The 15245-nt window shown below is 42.1% G+C and overlaps 2 protein-coding genes across 2 annotated transcripts in view; one reads left to right on the top strand and one right to left on the bottom strand.

Annotated features, from left to right (window-relative positions):
* The window catches only part of TDRD9 (tudor domain containing 9), a 2107755-nt gene that overhangs the window by 242024 nt on the left and 1850486 nt on the right, over positions 1 to 15245 (top strand). The gene's annotated exons all lie outside the window — the stretch shown is intronic.
* Positions 1 to 15245, bottom strand: part of RD3L (RD3 like) — a 661792-nt gene that overhangs the window by 145758 nt on the left and 500789 nt on the right. Inside the window, exon 3 of the mRNA XM_069207263.1 lies at positions 6302 to 6360. The gene's annotated coding sequence lies outside the window, so the exon portion shown is untranslated. The remainder of the gene's footprint in view (positions 1 to 6301; positions 6361 to 15245) is intronic.

The following is a 15245-nucleotide window of genomic DNA, read 5'->3' as shown; positions in this document are numbered from 1 at the left end:
GTGTATCAATGGACATATTGAAGCAATATACTGTTCTGGCCACCATTACTTACAAATGTCATTCCAGCATTGATTAGTGTGGGACAGCCTAAATCTTGGACTAAGACGATAACAGCACCCATTTTTAAAAAGGGGGACAAAAATCAGATCACTAACCATTCCATTACTCAATTCCACTTTGTAAAACTTTTCTAGACTCGAGGATTGCGCAGAACTAAATAATTTCTCATTCGATTTTCTATATGGTTTCCACCCCGACCTGGGAACAGTAGAGAAATTCCTAAATCTGTTACTGTTGATGGTAAAGTATGTAAAGGGAATTTCCTTACAGAATGATTTTATGGATCTCTCCTCTGCATTTGACACCGTGAACTCCACAAAGTTGTAGCCCATGATGGAAACAATCACTGAGGTATCACTGATGGACCTGTTCAGACTGTTGTATGGTGCTACAACAGTAAAAATACATTATGAAGTAGAGGAGGATTGTTCCCCATCCACATGCTCCAAATGAGGTGTACAGAAAGGCTGTTTTCTGGCTCTGTATCAGTTTTTATTCTATATAGAGGGCCTAAACATTTATCTTGTGAATATGGGGAAAGATATGCCACAGGTTAAGAAACACTCTGTCCCAATTCTCTTGTATGCAGACGAAGCAGTGTTCATCGCGAGAACCACAAATGATTTACATCCCATTCTTGCCTTTAATTTGTTCATGGACAAACTTGAATTCAAAGTTAACTTGACTAAGTCTTTCACTATGATTAGTGACCTAAAAAACAAGCTCTACTGTACACACTATAGGAGGGGCTGAATCTGTCAAAGTAACTACATTTAATTATTTAATGACCAACCCCAGTCTCCTACAGAAAGTCCTACCCACTCATCACCCTGCATGCAAAATTCAAATGTCCCAACAAGACCTGTACCTCTTTGACTGTGACTTTCGCTTTTACCAGCATATTGCCCAGCAGCCACTGAATAGTCCTTTTCTTAGCCTCAGGGAGCCTGGCTTCCATCAATCCGGAATCAATTTTGATTCCCAGAAATAAGATCACTATATCTGGATCTACTGTCTTTCCTGGCGCCAAAGGCACCGTGATGTCCTTGAAACATACCAGCAAACGCTTCCAGTTAGTGGAACTGGTGTTCCCCACAAAAAATTTGTAATCTAAATAATGTGTCATATATTCATGGTTGTGCTGCTGATAAACAGCCATTGCAAGAAGGTGATGAAGCATTCAAACAAGGGAGACAATATGGAGCAGCCCCTGGGTAAATCTTTATCTAAATACCATTTCTGTCAAACTTTATGCCCAGCAGCTGAAAGTGTGTGTAGCTCAGCCCTGGCTGATTGTGACTTGCACTCACCGTCAGTATGTCGGTATACTCGATCCCGGAGGAGACGTTGGTACCGTGACGGTCTAACCTCCAGGGTCGTAATGTGGTGGTTAGACTGCCAAAGCAGAGGTGGTCCTCACGAGTCTGACGGAATAGTGATCGGCACTCTGGTAATCATGCCCTTAATGTCGCTCTTTGCCATTAGTGTCCCTTGTCCCACTGTTTCCACCAGGGATAACGCCACATCATTCAAGGGAATATGTGACCGACATCTGCTCTCCAATAAGGGACCCAATCAGTCATTCATGGGCCATTCGTCAAAAGGTCCCACCATCGTACCCTCTTGAATTTCTTTGAGCAACTTGTCACTTACCACCTATGTGTTCACAGGCTTATTTTAAATTTTCTGCCAATCGGCCCTCATATCCCAGTCTGAAACCACGATTAAACACTTGGAACAAAATCCTAGCGCTGTCTTGTCTGTCATACTTGGAAAGCCAAAAACCTAGTCAATTCAGCTTAATGGGCATACAAGCCTTTCCCTGCACATCCCTGGCTGCCCCTTCCTGATCTGTAAGCCCCTGCCTGTCGCTGCTGTGTCCCGCCATAACCCTCCTGCTGTCCTTACCTTGTTGAAGCCTGGTCTGCTGCCCTAAAGCGGTTGACCTATGCATGCCTGCACTTTAGGTCAGCTGCTAGTTCTGCAGGTGAGACACCCAAAGGAAAAGCCTATCGCCCTGTCTCAGCATCCATTAGCCTACCCTCCCACATGGCGTCCCGTACCATATTTCCTTGGTCCTTGAAGGTCCCCTGTTGCTGAGCCTGGGGGGAAGGGAGGAGGGGGAGGGAGGTGGTGGGGGAGTGAGGGGGCACTGTGCCCTTAACTCAGCCAGTCATCCCTGCCCCAATCTATGGTGGTTCATGTAACCTGTGCTTAGCCACCCCCCCACCCCCATCTTCCCCGCACATGCTTAGTCACCCTTGCTGCACCCTGTAAATGATATGCACCATTCACCAGCAACACTGATGGGAAAACTTTTCTATTGCCCCAAACTGAGTCCTCTTCTCTTCAGACTCCAATTGTACCCCTTTGAGGGCTCTTTTTCTGCACCCCCTGCCCCTCCCTCCCTCTTTTGGGCGTCTCATCACATCAACTGGGCCTGACCGCGATGCAGAGCCCCCCTCCTCCCCTTCTTAGAGGCTGTGTGCGTGTCTGTGGTGGCCCGCCCTTCTGCCCTAACTTCGAGGCCTCGCTCGCAGGCGGGAAGGCCTCACTCATTGCGGTTCAGACTCTGCAGCTGGGGAGAGCCTCTGTGCTCCCTAGTCGCACCATTTTCTGGTCAACGGGCCTTACAAGCCCTCCCTTCTGCCCCAGGTGCCGTCCCCAGTTGATAAAGGGCAGCTCTCCTAGTGCATTATCGGCCCCTCCTACTTACTTGACTGGCATCATGCTCGGGTGGTGGGGTCTGGCGCGACAGAACACACCAGCATTGCAACCCTTTTTGCCTCTTTCCTCATGGGGTGATCGCTACCCAGTGGTGCCCCCTCTGAGACCAAATCAAGGTGCCCTGCCGCCTCCAAGAGCCTTAAGGCCTGCAACACCAATTCTTCATTTGACAACAGCAACACACTGTGTTCTGGTAGACTTGCATGGTTATTGGTGAAGCCCAATAACCACCGATGTCTACCAGACTTCACACTGAAAATATTGCTAACAGTATTGCCAAATGCTCACTTTCTAGGTACCAGCCACTGTGTCGCCAATATAAAATGGTGGCTGATACCGCAAAATGGCTGGTTATAAACCCCTTGGACTCCAAAAGTAGCTCAAAGCTAGCCCAGACCTATGAGCAGTCATTGACTTGCTCCACTTCCCCAAATTACCTGGGGAGCAGACCTCCCTACGTTCGGCTGCTCTCCCGAAAAAAGAAAAAAAAATCCATTTAGTGATTCACCTTAAGGGGGTAGATTTAAAATATGCAATTCCCTCACCCCATTCACCTGTAAACACCGTCTATCATGCGTCACGAGGAAGTTAGGCATAAATCAGCTGTTAATCGGGGGAGGGGCTGGGGTGGCTGCATTAACGTGTGTGACATCAAACGATCCATTTGTGGGTTGTCTTTGGAGGCTTTTAATTACTTTTGAGTATGTGGCTGGACTCGAGCTTTATCACATTTTGGTTTATGGGGGGGGGGCGAAAAAAAATCGGTAACACTTTTTTTACACCGTTTGTCACAGTGTTTGTTTTACTTTATAAAAAAATGAATTCCCTAATATTCAGAGTCTGAATTGGTCGGATGGTACAGTGGCAGACGGGGCATTTCTTATTCATCTAAATGGTGCCTGTTTTAATTATTTTAATGACACATGGTTGTAAATTTAACGTTGCCATGATTAACTTCTAGTGTTTACCCACAATGTCATAATGGTTCTGGACAGCCTGTAGCCATTTATTTGAGTTTTAGCTGATGCGGATTATCTTTTTATATAATACCAGCACAAAATATCCCTGGTAGGGCGATATTTCAAATACGTTCCAAGGTAAATCTCTGTTCCACATAGCTGAATTTGCCTGCAGAGAAAGAATGTTTTCTGAGCTTTATATTTACCATCAAAAAGTTACAAGTTCCAAACGTAGCTTTTGATTGTTGTGTGAAAAGGTTAGCATGGACCATCAGAATGATTATTAATCTGCTGCATGAGTGAGTTAAAAGAAGCCTCAGGGTACTGTACAGTTCAATATTTATATTTGTAAGTAGGCTGCCAGCTTTTTCAACATTAGTGATGCTTGGTCTCTCTTTTAATGTGTTCTCTGCAATCATTTCCACGTTTGCTTTGCCAGAAGATGAAAGGCCTACAGTAATAAAAACTCGAAACTGTTGACTTTTTTCAGCCAGTGTTAAGTTACATGTAAATGGCTACATTTTACTACGTTATCAGCACTGTTTGAAGTTAGATTGTTTGCTAATATGATCTATAAAACATTACTGTTCAGTAGAAAGAGTTTTTCTCACACTTCAAAGTGTGCAGCAGACCGGTGCCACATTAATGAGGAGGTTTAAAAAAAAAAACTTGTAATATTTTATTATGGTGAAAAAGCTGACGCAATGAAAGAATGATGGAAAATCATACAGTGTAGCGGACTTTTTCCCTCGCTTACAGTAAAAATTTAGATAGCATGAGCGTCATAAGATAGGGCAAGTATGTTTAGAACAATTATCCTGCTAGGGGAGGCTAGTTTTACCCTGGCAGGATAGAGTACTGTGCATGCAGAAAAAAGCTCGGTGTGCACTAAAAACCCCAAAAATACAACAGTAACCAAAAATTTTCAAAGTATAAATCATGTGCCCTAGCAATGATGACCACAACATTGCAGGCGGATATACAAGTGTACAGGAAAAATGCTGTCACTGAGCCAGTGCCAAGTGGACTGACCCATGTTGTATTCTGTGGTGGTTGGAAGCACAATGTGATTGACACTACAGTAGACCAATGGATGGCGAGGGTTGGCAGATACCCCTATAAGCAACTCTGTTATATTGATATATTTTTGTAAAGTCAAAAATTCTTACTGAATGACAGACCTAAGAAGCAGACGAAAAATAACTTCCCATGTAAGTGAGCAACCAAATGGCAATCAAAACAAATAGCTATTTGATAGATAGAAGACCAGTTGAAAAAATACACTTTAAGCAGGTTTACTGAACAGTGGATATGAACAATGTGCACAGTCTTTGTGCAGTCCCTTTAAATCAGGAAAGCTGGGCTTACCCATTGCCCCATGGTTTGCTAGTGGTGGGTAGAAGCAAAATGTAAATGACAATTTCAACGATCGGCGGATGACGCCAGCTGATTAAAAGCATTGTGTGTATATTATGTATTTCTTTTTTTTGGGAAAAACAATAGCCCGACATGGTGTAAGATTGTGAGTTTATATTTCTGTGCATCATTAACAATGTGTAGTATGCTTTTTCACATTCGATTTCACATATATACTCTGATATAATACTATTGCTTTCAAAACTAATTCCTTCCACTGTGTAGAAATCCTCTTTTCTGTTGTTAACTAGGCCTCCATTTATGTAGAAACGCCATTTTTTCTAAGATATGATTCGCAATCGTCACTCAAGCCCTCCCCCCTGGCCACGTCCCTCCTCACAAATTCTGCTGCACACATCAAACTGAAATGTAGTGGTTTATATCTCCTGTTATTGTTTATTCGGTTCTTGGTGAACTTTCCAGCTCAGCCACAACCGCAACATTGTGGCTCACTGTGCCCTATTCATTTATTTAACATGTTATTGTTAATGCATTTAGTTTTGTTCTCGCATCTCCTGACCAAGTTAGCATAGAGGATACTAAATAATTAGTCATATATTGGGATAGTGCTTATGAGTAAGGCCTTATGATTTTTATTTTCCATGTGCTCTGATTAGGTGAAGAAATGATAAATTTACTCACACCACACTGATTCAGCAGATTCTGTAATTTCTTATGCAAAAATAATGTATAAAAACTCTTTATTTTTGGGGTGATGCAGAAGATTTTCCTGTTGTAATAGGGGTGATGTAAGTTACTCACGATTTTGCTGGCCTATTTGTACGTAAAAATAATGTATCATTTTGCATTTCTCTGTATTGCTTTTTTATTAAGAGCCTCCGTGGCATTGACTCTGTACTGCTTACTTTTAAATAAAACTCTTTACTATTTTATTGATCTAGAACTTTGAGTGGGCCCAATTACTTTATAAATTGTATTTATGATTTTGATGTGTTTGTAACCTGCCTTAACGTGGGGACACATTGCCTCATGAAACTGAAGTTAACCATGGTCTACGAACCAGTGAATGAGGTAAAACATTTTGAATGTCTAAAATGTTGGGTACCCAGCGCCTGCAATGGCTGAACCAGTTTTAACAACCAAACCTCAAAAGTTCCATTGATTCATATGACCGTACCTAAAATGCTGTGTGCGCTGTCAAGATAGCCAGCATCATCAATGTGGTTGTTGGGAGCTCTGTAAGAAAAAAAAAAAGAAAGTAAAAAAACTTTGAAAGTGGCAACACTTGACACAGTCAGCTTCGCACCCTCCATGACCGCAATCCTTTGTTTTCTTATAGCAAAATAATAGTACAATTCACAGAAGCACCTCAGTGTTATTGGAGATGACACTAGATTGCGGAGTTAGATTCCTACTCTGCACCACAGCATAAACATAGTTATGCACAACGTGTAGATTGTTTCGTTAGTAAATTAATTACTCGGTATACTATCTCAGATTACACATTTCAAGCTTTCATAACTCATTTAAGTGCACAGGTTCTTGATTTCCATACTACTCCACTCTACATCTGAGAAATTGAAAGGTCAAACAGTAGCTGTCACCTTAACAATTATTAAATGCTCAGATCTAGTGTTAAAATGTAATATCTTCCTTTACTATTTAGCTTACAATATGCTGAATGATGTCACTAAAGATTATAAAGACGGATCCTAGGAAAGTAAATAGTAAAGCTTTGATAAAATTACCCCTACAAGGGGTTCTCATATTTGGGAGACATTTTATCTTTGACAATCTGGTTTTTGAGCCCTGTGGTTGCAGGTCCAGGTTTGTGTTTAGACTTCTGCTTTTCATCTTGAAATTGAGTCCTAGGCAATGTCTCTGATTACTTAATGTTTACAAATTATAACAGAGAGAGGATTTCCTTAGATAGCTGAGGCATTCGAGCCTGAAGCGCACCAAGACCTACCTGGACAATTTAGGGATCTCAGCTAAATAACCCTAACTTGGGTAAATGCCTTGTCTGTGACTGATAGGTGGAAAAATGTAACTGTGTGCCACTCTGTGCCACGTGTAGAGTATGCAAAGGAAAGATGTCACAATTGAAACAATTTATTTTTTAGCTACCAGTGTGCGCTCCCAGTTATTCAGTTGTTCAGATAACACTCAGGTACACTGCTTTTGTACACAAAGCATTTTTCGGGTTTAGGAAAATGTACTGGGATTCAAAGTGAGGCCATAGAGGTGACTGACGGTTTAATTCTATGCCTCATAGAACTGATCCATACTACTCACGTAGTACAAAGTCATTATAGCTGAGTTCTGCACAGTTACATAATGACAATTACAGTTTGCAAGTTGTAGGTTGAAGAGAGAAATACACAATTAAAGGAAACGAATAAACTGATCATTAGTTTCTCTCTGTCTGTGCTGTTTTTGTTTCTTGTCGCTCTCCTCCGTACAGCTAACAAAAGCTCCAGATGTGCCTTGAGTAGGGGTACAAAGCTCTTTATAAATGCATGGCTATAAAGTACCACAAGCAACTAGTCAGGAAGAAAAACTTCAGTAGAACTTCTGGGAAACCAATACAATCACCAGGAAGAATTATAATGTATTGCTTCCTATTGTACTTTCTGTAACTTCAAGAGGAAAGACTCAGACAGTGCAATATACTTTGCACATGAGAGAACTGGAAATCACGGTAGACAGCTGTTTCTTAACAGGCAAACATTAACACAAGCAGCTAACACTTTTACTAGTGCACAGGAGGACACAAGATAATTAAAGCTGGGGAGGAGGTGATTGTGCGTGACACAGTATCTCGGAGGAGCCACAGAGGAAAACAAAGTGAAAAAGGAACCCAAACCCCGGCGAAGTATGCCTTTGATCATTTGGCTATCAACGATAAACAAGCATGGGTCAGCATCGTCGAACCCACCAGCTGCTCGTAAGTGATAACTTTTTTTTCCCATTAAAAAAAATAAATTAAGAAGCAAACAAAGAGAATCACATATGAAAATAGTACATAAGATACATAACTCAAAAATATACAGATTATTGACAATCATTTTGGAATATCAAAATAGTGATTCGCAAGAAATAAGCAGATAAAAGAAATAAAGAAAAATAATTTCTACATATACATAAAATAGTAACCAGTTGAAACATATGTGTAATGACGATGGCCTGTTCTGCCTAATGATCACATGGGCAGCAAGGCCCTTGTTTAAACGTACGCAAAGGCGTACATATGTACTAATTGTAATGACGATGGCTTGCCTTGCCTATTGATCACATGGGCCGCAAGGAGCCTTGCTACTCATGTGATCATTAGGCAGGGCAGGCCAGGCCATCCTCATTACAAGTACGTATGTTTGTGTAATGACGATGGCCTGCCCTGCCTAATGATCACGCGGGGAGCAAGGCCCTTTTTTACTGTTAAACAAGGACCTTGCTGTCTGTGTGATCATTAGGCAGGGCCAGTGCTTAATTTGTAAATTAAAACGTGCCGGTGCTCAAAGCCCTCCTCCTAAACCCGGGGCTGCTGCAATTAAATGTGGGAACATGTAATACTGAGACAGCGTAATCCTGAAGCCATCTCGGGCCTCTTCAATCCATTTAAAGCCACTCCCTCCCCCTTCTGCTCACTTCTGCAACTTCCTGCTTTCTCCCATTGTGGTGCTTTTTTATTTTTCTCTTCCTCCCTCTTTCCCATGTGTGTGTTTAGCTAACAGCAAATTCTTGGGGCAGAAGAATAAGCGCCAGCCCTCAAAAATAGGTGCTGGTGCTCAGCACCGGAAACAACAAGCACAAATTAAGCACTGGGCAGGACAGGCCATCGCCCTTACAAGTACATACATATGTGTAATGACGATGGGCTTCTCTGCCTAATGATCACACGGGCAGCTGGGCCCTTGTTTAAACATACACAAAGGTGTACATATGCACTACTTGTAATGACGCTGGCAAGGAAGGTCCTTGTTTAACAATAAATAAAAGGCCTTGCCCCCCCATGTGATCATTAGGCAGGGCAGGCCATTGTCATTACAAGTACGTACGAAGGTTTGTGTAATGACGATGGCCTACCCTATCTAATGGCCTAGGAAGAGAAAGGGGGTGCGAAGCAGGGATAGGAAACCATATGCCACTTGGATAAAGTTCCTTTAAGCATCATACAGTCTCCTTTTCATGGGGCGGGGAGACTAGAGCACTCTTCGAAGGCAGCAACTGCCTGTCTCATTAAAACAGAAAGCTGCAAACTATTTTCTACTTTAAACAGACTTTGATTTAAACTACTGGTGTGGTTTAATGTTTAATAAACTTAGTCATTAGTGGCACCAGTACATTTGTAATTTGTGTACAACCTTCATGAAAAAGATGTTATGTTTAGGAGACACTGATTTTGCTTATTTCTTTTAAGCAGAAAAACATAATCAAGAGGCTCCTCAATATACCATGTTAGGCGAAGCTGGACAAAGCTGAACCAGCATCTGGCCCAAACACATGGAAGTAGAGGGGAAAGAGCAGTCGAGGCGCTGGACACTTTCCACTGGTGCTTCTGTCCGTTATGGTTATAATTGGTATTCCCGAGACGGGACGTGGGCATTCTAGGTTATACATAACAAGTCTTGTTTTTTTATACAGAATCATTTAGCCAGCTTCTAAGCACTCCCTATTTTTTCAGACAAGAGAACTATGGCTCACTGACAGTTAACTTAGAGATGGCTCAGTGAGGTGCCCTCTTGTCTCTGATTGAAAGTCACAATTTCAAATTCCTGCAAGGCCGACTCAGCCTTTCATTCTTGGACATAAAACATATGGTAAACAGATCCAACCAGTAGGTGCACAGAGAAGATTGCTTGGCGTCTGTTTTTTATTGCCTTTGCTTATATATTAAATAATTAACTACTGCTATTTCTCTGCTATGCAAAAATTTGATTTCTTTAACATCACAGTAGGCTTGCGCAAACATTCAAAATGACGAAGGTCAGTAAATGTGAAAATCAGAGCAAAAAGTGCTGCTGGGATTTGCTCGATTTCCTCCATTTGACCTTGTCTGCACTGTCGTCATACATTCTGTGACGTCATTTCAGGACCGGTGTTAGCTCTAGTGGCGCCATGTGCGACACTTTCTTGGCGCCCCCATCACCCAAATGACCACCTCAGATTCCCTCACTACCACCTGGCCCCTCATCTCTCCAATACGCCCTTTCACATGCATTTGTTTGAAAGCACTTGTATAGGCTCTAATTTTACTTATCCACTCCGCTATGACATAAAATATAAATCTGTTCTTGCCGGCAGGCATATTTATTAACCCTCTATGCTACTTTATGGCTGCTGCTAGAGAAAACTCCCATCTCTCTCCCTAGCAGGAACATTAATCACAAGAGGTATCTTGACACTTGAAAAGTTTCAGCAGGTGCTTTTAAATCGCAAGTTTCTAAGTTATTGCTAAACACAGATCCCATCCCACTACCCCTCCCCCGAGGTCAGCACCCTCCTAATTCAGGTCAGCACCCGGTGTGGCTGCACCGCTCTCACAGCCCTAAAGCTGGCCCTGCGTCTGTTCTAAAAGCTGCAGCAACAGTGTGTGGAGACAGTGAATAATTGCACATTATGCTGCCCAGGCAGCTTTGCACTTGTAAAGACACACTCAGTGTCTTGCGAGATGTGGAAAACAGCATGGCTTGCCACAGGCAAAGTTTTTTTAATACCTGGGAAATCAATAGTAAAACCGCCCAGCAGACCATAAAACTGTGCCCACAAACAGTCTGAATACTGGCCCACATGCAGACCTATCAGACCAGCCCATCGGGCTGTGCCTGATTACCTAGAGGCCAGTCAGACACTGGTGACACATGAGAATGTACACATGACATTAGCCTGTTTGAACACATGGGTCCCGAGTATTACACTGAAATATATTGAATGTTCAAGTACTCGCTAGTACTGATTTGTTACAGCAAAGTGTGTGTGCTCTCTTGTTAAAAAGTATTGCACCTGTTCTGAGAAGTACCGGTTCCATTTCTTCACAAATTAAATAAATGTAGATACTTCATACCTGCACCTTTATATCACTGCAGGAGTCTGCGTGTCAAAAATGTGGGCCTGTAATGTGCAGTAAACTCTGTGTTAAAGTGTGTTCTGCGCAGCGCTCATCTAATAAACAAATGTGAAAGGCTTGCATTTCTCACAGGAAATGTGGATGTGTGTGTGCGTGGTGTGTTCTGGTTTTGTGATTTTATTTAGACAAATTAAGCACTGTTATTATCAGTGTGTAGGAAAAGTAAAGGATATAGAATTTGGGAGGTCGGTTGGTCAGATAAGAAGGGAATCCCCCACAGCTCCATCTAGCTACCTGGTAAGACATGAAACAGACAATTATCTGTAGGCAATCCAAAGAGTGTCCATTTTTGATCAGTACAAGTGCACGCTCATACCATAGGTGCATTTATGTTGATGCATATCCTTACATACATCCTCATACATATGTCAGCCTAGGAAATGGTCTTGCATCATCATGCCTGTGTGATTTTGCTCTTATTTTTACAATGCTACACGGCTTCGGAAAAAAGCTTTTTGCTGATTATGCTGCACAGCATCTGCAAAAAGCACTGCCAATAGGTCAGAAAAGTGAGATCTTTCTCAGATCAGTAAACTTAAAACAAAAAAATGGCAGTGGAGTTATTCTTTTTGTATGCGTTCCAATGCATATATACATCATCACACATGCCTATTGCCTGGTTAAGTAGAATGGCATGCGGTTGCGTCATCACAGCCTTTTAGGTCTGGTTTTTACCATGGCCTTTTAATTTTATTAAAATATTATTTATATTTAAAAGTTTTTTTTATCAACCTGTTTTCACCTATTGGTCTGTTATTGTCATTCCCAGTTTGTGTCCGCCCACTACAGTGAACATGGGGCAATGGGCCAGCATAATTAAGCCTATAGTTAGTCAATTTGAGTGAGTACATTTCTTTTTCACAAGGTGGGCATCCACATTGAAGGAGTTCCATTTAGTACCATTTTTGCCTGATTTTGAATGTCAGGCACATTGGAAGTGAGCAGATGGCACATTTCAGCTTCATTAGTCCCTATTTCTTTCCAATACTATTTAACATTCTCCTTGAAGTAGACTGCTGCCATTTCATGGCATTCCTAGGCTCTGTTTCACAAGTGTTTATTTTGCAGCAGTTTTGTTTACGTAGGTGGAGTATAATTTGGTTGTTAGTAACTTGTTTTTTTATACTAAGGAACCTGTTACCTTCCACCCATTCTTCTTCCTTTCCTTTTTGCCTTTCTTTCATTTTAGCCCTTCCCTGTTTCTTCCCCTTTTGGCCTCTTTCCTTTTATTTACCTTCTTTCATTCTTTATCTTTTGTTACTTTTTTTTAATTTAATTCTTCCTTCCCTTCTTTCTTTGTTTATTTGCTTTATTTCTTTTATCGATCTTTCTTAAGCAGTCAAATATACATATTTTCTAATGTTTTGAATTGTTTTATGGTAACAAGGATGGTAGATTTGAACCCCATTTAGGTAAGCTTGTCCTTTTCCAAAGCCCACATCCTTGATCTTAGTGTAAATCTTTTCTTGGCTTCTAGGTCTACTTTTCAGCCAGTGTAGCACCAGACTTAGTGCGTTCACAACTTTGCAGGAAACAGAAGGAGCAGCCAACGCTCTCCGCTGTTCCTTCTTGATGGCCAATCTCTTGGTTAAGGGGAGTTTCAACTGAGCTGAAATTGAATATATCCTGAACCCCAAGTAATCTATCTGTTGGGCTGGATTTCACTACGTTTATGATAAACCCCATATCCTGGAGTAACTGAACTGTCCATGAAAGGTGGAGGACTAGACTTTCCTCTTGCCCCATGATTAGAATGTTGTCTAGATAAATTATAAGACGAACACCTTTCTCTCAGAGCCATTGAACAACTGGACGCATTATCTTGGTGACACACCAAGGGGCTGACGCCAAAGGATAGAGCTGAGAACTCGTAACACCTTGTTCTCCAGAAGAATCGGAGAAAGCGTCAATGAGGAGTGAAAATGGGAATGGTCAGATAGTCCTTGAGATCTAACCGGACCATCCAAACTCCTTCCAGCAAAAGACCTTGAAGGAGATGAATGCCTTCCATTTTGAAACGTCGATAGACAATCCATGAATTGAAGTGATGAAGATTGATTACTATCCGAGAACCTCCTCCCTTCTTTTGGAACAAAAAGATAGTGCTGATGAATCCCTTGGGATGGGGAAGGGAAGGTACAGTCGCCCCTTTCTGAAGTAAAGCTTTGACCTCCTGATCTATAATTGAACTCTCTTGTTGGGGAAAAGCTGAGAGGAGGTGGAAGGAAGCCCTGTTCGAGATTTGAATAGAACTCTAGTTGATAACCCTGAATAGTTTCTCGTACCCAAACATCCTGAGTGATGCAAGACCAATTGTGTACAAACAGACTCACTTTGCCCCCCCCCCCCCAGAACCACTTCTCAAGCAGGATTAAGAATTACCTGATAGAGCAGGGGTTTGATTATATTATCCTCCTTTGTGAGGTCCCCTGGGATTTCGACCTCTGTATCCATGACCTCTTGCCGGATAGAAGTTGGCGTTAGGCTGATATCCTGAGGAACCTCTGCCTCTGTTGTACAGTCTTGAAGTCTGTGGGCTGAACCTGCCTGACGTTCGACCTCCAAAACACCCGGCCCTGTGAAAAAGGCCACTGTTGAATACTTTTGTAATGGAATTTGAGCCTTGTCCAGGGCCGTAAAGGTGGCCAGGTCCTTGACAAATCTATCTCCAAACAGGAGTCCATTAGCTGCAGGACCTGCATCAGATGGTGCTAATTCAGTCAGTTTTGGGTCAATACGAAGTAGGAGTGATTTTCTACGTTACGTAGAAATGGAACAACTGGCATTTCCCAAATGGCTCGTTGGGCCCATTCCAACAAGATCTCAGGATCAATTACCTCTTGCGATTCCTTAGCCTACACTGCTAAGTCTAGTATTTTAGAAAGCGGTCCAGAAATATCTAATAACTTATCCTGGCAACTTCTCCAGGCTCTGTCAATACCTGTTTTGGGGTCCTTTATGCTGGACGAGGGCATTCGGAACGGAGGGTGTTCCAGAAGTCCTTCTCAAAACTTTTTCACAGTCTAGGCTGCATGTAATCTGCCACTTCCTGGCATGAAACCCATTTTGTGGATTGAGGGTGTACAATAGTGTCAGGATCAAATTGCAAATTCTTTCCGGGAGGTGGTGTCGCGGAATCTTCGGCGCGATGCGCCTTACGTTTGAGCTTACCCTGTAATTTGTCTTGAACAGGGGACTTGTCTGAGTTAGAAGAATCAGAGTCAGAATGCTGGCTAGTTTGAAAGGAGGGGATTGATTGATTTTGGGAAGCCCCATATTCATGATCACTTAAGACCGAGGTAACAGTCTGATCTAGTAGGTCATTAGATGACGGGCCAGGCTCATTAACATGGACCTCTACCGGGGTGGGGGTCCCTGAGCCTGCAGCAAAGCGCCTGAATCCAAAATTGAAAATAGGTTGTGCAAAAGGACGTAATGCTTTTACTAAAGGTTTTTTAACAAAGTCCTGCATGTGGAAGTCAAGAGCCTCCACAAGGCTCTTTGAAGAGGAAGCTGTGCTGGTGAGAGTAGTCAATGATGGGAAACTCTACACTCTATTTGGAGATCTTGTTCCACTTGAACATGCTCATGCTCATGGTGTTCTGGATGATATAGCTAAAAATCCAAAGGTTATCTTTGGATTTAGTAGGTATGAGGTCTACAGAATGTCCAGGCCCATCACTAATAGCTGTCAATTTTGATGGTGCTGCAGTTCTGATGGGATGTAAGGGAGGAGTTGCATCACTTCTAAACAAAGGCATTCCTTTGCTTCTACCGTTCCATTGTGTAGCTCACAAACTTCAGCTTGGGATTCTAGATGGTGTAAAATCTAAACCCTCTATTTCAAAGTTTGAAGAAACTTTGAAATGTATTTTAAAATTTTACTGGTATAGTCCTAAGAGGCGAAGAGATGCCAACAAAATTTGAGGAATAATTGATGAAAACTTTGCTCATTTCACTGATATTAGACACGTTAGATGGATGTCCAGCAAAA

The sequence above is a fragment of the Pleurodeles waltl genome, chromosome 9 (assembly GCF_031143425.1).
Source record: "Pleurodeles waltl isolate 20211129_DDA chromosome 9, aPleWal1.hap1.20221129, whole genome shotgun sequence".
Classification (NCBI taxonomy): Eukaryota; Metazoa; Chordata; class Amphibia; order Caudata; family Salamandridae; genus Pleurodeles; species Pleurodeles waltl.
The sequence above is the reverse complement of the archived record's forward strand: the minus strand, read 5'-3'. Positions and strand labels throughout refer to the sequence as shown.